Source organism: Daucus carota, chromosome 4 (assembly GCF_001625215.2).
Source record: "Daucus carota subsp. sativus chromosome 4, DH1 v3.0, whole genome shotgun sequence".
NCBI classification, from domain to species: domain Eukaryota; kingdom Viridiplantae; phylum Streptophyta; class Magnoliopsida; order Apiales; family Apiaceae; genus Daucus; species Daucus carota.
In genome coordinates this window covers 17265821-17270076 of record NC_030384.2, presented here as the reverse complement: position 1 = coordinate 17270076, position 4256 = coordinate 17265821, and positions in this window count along the sequence as shown.

Here is a 4256-nt window from a genome sequence, read left to right as displayed (position 1 = left end):
GCACAATCTTCACACCATTCATCCAACCAATCATCATATCACTCCCCTATCCATCAACAAGAACAATCTAACCCTTCATTTGAAGATCAAACTTTGGATTATGATGTTAGGTCCTATAAACTCACTATATAAGATGATATAGTGATCACAATATGTAACACAGTATGACAATATAAGAGATTGAAAACAATAAACTCTTATTCACAAAGCTTGAATGGTTACAAAAACTCTCTCAGTGATTTATATTTTATCACTAAGAGCTGCTAGGGTTCTTAATAATGTACTCGATAACTCAACTCATATAGAGTAACCCTAATCTGTGTTTATATAGACACAGTTACAAAATCAATCTCTGATTTGATATCCTATAAATCAGCTATGTATTCTATCAATCAAAGATTGCTCCAGTTTTCTGTTTAGTTTCCATAGTCAGCAAATCACTCCTCCGCTTCTATCCTTCCTTGAAGTATATCCGCTTCTGAGCTCTTTCCACGTGTAAACTCTGACGAGTCTTGACTATGTAAACTCTGATCAGACTTTATCAAACTCTGGTCAGACTTTACTAAACTCTGATCAGCTTCATCAAACTCTGATCAGCTTCCAGCTTAAACTCTGATCACTCCTGTTCTAAAACAAACTTTAAGAACATTAGTAATCATCAATTATATCTAACAATCTCCCCCAACTTGTGCATAAATATGTTATGTGCAAGTTAACAGATAATTGATGATGTCAAAACAGATAAGTCAAATGCAACAGAGTTTAGCTATATAACAGAAAACTTTTTAAAACTTACAGATACTTTACTCCCTAGCTTCATAGACACCATGAGCTGTCTTTAGATATCCTTTGAGGAGTTCTCTTTCAGCTTCTTCAAGTACTGTAATCATTTGTCTCTTGATCTCTCTAAGCTCTGGATCTGAAACTCCAGTTTGATAAATTGCAGCTCTGAGATCATATATCTTGTTTCTCTTCAAGTCTCTATCCAGCCTGATATTGTAAGCTTTATCAGACTCTTCATTGAATGCAAGAGTCCTGATTCCAGCTATTGTTACTATTTTTGCTGAATTTTTCTTCATCTCAACCAGCTTTCCTTGATGATTAAAGTATTTAGGAATGAAAGGTCCAGCATTTTTGTTTCCTGTAATACCCATCTTTCTTCTGATTTGATCTTTGAGCAGATTGGAGATGTGTTGGCATGACTTGTTCTTTACAAGAAATATGTGTGAGACATATCTCAATTCCTCCCAGTGTTTAGCATAGAGATCAGCTTCAATTACTCTAAACACTGTTCCATCAGACATGAAGTAGATAAGTATATTATCTCCTCTGTCATTCTTCACCAGTTGGACTGAATCCAGTTTGTCCATTCTTTCTTGCAATGCTCCAGTCTTGGGAGCACAGAGAGATGAGGGGTCTGTTGACATTGATCCTATACTCTGATCAAATTTTTCATATTTAGATCCCAGCCCTCCTTTATCTCTTCCTGCTTTACGATGAGAGATTGGTTGAATTGAGCCCTTTTCAAAGTTTATCTCAGTCATCAGACTAGGCTTTGCAAATCCTGGCAATGGAGTAGTTGTTGGTTTGAACACAGCTTGAGCCTTGTCAGAGGTTGTGTCTTTCTTTGCTTCCTTATTAACTTGAGCTGTGTCAGAGGTTAATTTTCCTTTTTGTGATTCTGCAACATGAGCTTTGTCAGAGATTGCAGCTTCTGATTTCTTTTCCTTTACAACTTGAGCTTTGTCAGAGGTTGTAGACTTCTTCTTATTCAATCCTTTCTCAAGGTGTTCATCTACTTTGCTTTTTCCCTTGGATGTATACTCATCTTCAGAGTATATCTTTTTGACTGGTAAACTCTGATCAGCAACAGTAGCTTCCTTGATCAATATCCCTTTTTCTTTTGGCTTGGTAGTTGATTTTGCAGGCTTTTGGATCTTTCCAGAGTTTATAGCTTCAACATGTTCTTTCTTCAGCTCAGCTTCCTCTGCAGCAATCAACTCCAAATCCAATTTGGCTTCTGGATTTTCTTGTTCAAAAATCAATCTGGCAAGCTCTTCATCAGTCAATGGTTTATCTGCTCCAGCCACTGGTCTGTGCTTTGATCCAGATGTGACATTATGTGTTGGAGCAGACTCTGTGCTTTGCTTAGACTGTTTTTGACTGTCAGAGTTTGAAACTCTTCCACCAATCCCTGCTTGAAATCTCTTGTGCTTTGTGAAGTCATCCACATCATCATCATCATCATTCTTCTTTCTCTTCAGAGCTTGAGAAGTAGACTTGCATTTGACTTTGGCTACTCTCTCCCCCTTTTTGACATCATCCTCATCAGGAATCAGAATTGATGTGATCAGAGAAAGCGAAGATTGGATGGCTTCCAGCTGCTTGGACATTTTCTCTTGAGTAGACTCAATGGTGGTCATCCTCTTTTCCAGAGATTCATTTGCAGACACCAGCTTCTTAACATCATCTTTCAGAGGTAGTAGAGTCCTTTTCTTCTCCATAGTCTGAGTTTCCTTGAGACTGGCTACCTCTGTTCTAAGACCATTTATAGACTTAGATGTCTGAGCTTGAGCAGGATGAAATGTCTTTAGATAAAGAACTGTAGCCTTGAGGCTTGACATGACATCAGAGTTTGAGATTTTATTCTCTGCCATAGATAGAAAATCTTCAGCTTTTGTTGGCTCCAGAGAATGCTGATGGCTCAGCCAGAGTTTATCCCATACCTCATTTGGTGGATCAACCTGAAGATCCCTGGGAAGTGGCTCAGAGTTTGTGTCCAGAGTTTGCAGCCTGGCATTATATTGGCTGGTAGACTCCCACTTTTGTTGTAGATGTGACAGAGGGACTTCATCATCATTTTTGTCATTGTCATCATCTGAACTGTCATCATCCTCATCATTATCAGATGTAGGATTAGCAACTTTCTCAACAGGATCTTGAACAGATATTTCTTGAGCTTCAGAGTTTGTTTTACTAGGCTCTGCACCAGCCTTAGCAAGAGACTGTAGTGCTTCCACTGCTACCTTATCAGGTTCTTCAACTACAACATCTGACTTGTAGTTTTCTGGAGCTGTATCATGAACAATGGCATCCTCAGGAATTTTCATTGGAGAATGAGGAATTGGAGTGGAGGGTCCATGATCAGAGACTGGAATTTGAGAATCAGATACAGTAGTCTCAGCTTCAGCTGTAGCTTGCTCCTTGCATATAATTTCCTCATCTACTTCAGATGAAGTAGAAGATGCTGTAGCAGTTGAGAGTGGAACAGCCTGAAGAGGATGCACCATCAGAGCTTGAGAAGATTCTGGAAGTGTAGTAGATGGTGTTTGCTCTTCCTCAAGAGTAAAATCTGTGATCTCTTTTATGGGTACCTTTGCCCTCGCAGGCTTTTTAGCCCTTCTTTTGAATCTAGCTGGCTTTTGTTGAGGACTGGTTTGAACAGGTTCAAAGTTTGGTGTAGGAGAAGGTTCAGAGTTTGGTGCATGTGCAGGTTCAAGATCATCATAATCATAGGCTGCAACCAGTCTCCTTCTTTTCTGCTTTTGAGGAGAAGCAGCTTCAGAGTTTACACGATCAGTGTTTACAGCATCAGAGTTTACAGCATCAGAGTTTGCTGGTTTATCAGACTTTGTCTTCAGAACTTGTGTAGCAACAGAGGTTCTGGTCTGCTTAGTAGAAGGGGCATCAGATTTTGTAGACTTTGATGGTTTAGGTGTTGATGATCTGGGTTTTCTGGTGACTGTAGGAGAAACTGGATGTTGTGGTTGGGGTTGTGGTGCTTGAGGCATATTCAGCCTAGCTCTTAATGGAGCTGGAATTTGTAGAGGCCTGAGAACTGGTCTCTTCTCATCTTTAGATATGAGATCTTTGAAAACCCTTTTATGAAGTTTAAAAGGTTTGATCTCATCTGCAGCATCAAAATCCACTTCTCCAACAGTGGCATTAAACAGCAATTGGCAAAATCGTGAAAAATATATAATCTTACGATTTTCATGCATTCTTTCACCAATATTTCTAATCACTAATCTACCAAAATCGAAATTAGTAGAATAGATCAGAGAATACCCAATCTGTAGCATGTCCATTGGAATGGCATCCCAGTTGGTAGATTTCTTCTGGAAGGCCCTGGTAATGCAATCAAAGAAAAAACTCCACTCCTTCCTGAGTCCTGGACGCTTTAATTGACCCAATTTATCCAAAGAGTCGTAGTAACCCAAATCAATCATCATTGTTCTGAGATTAGCATCTCCATT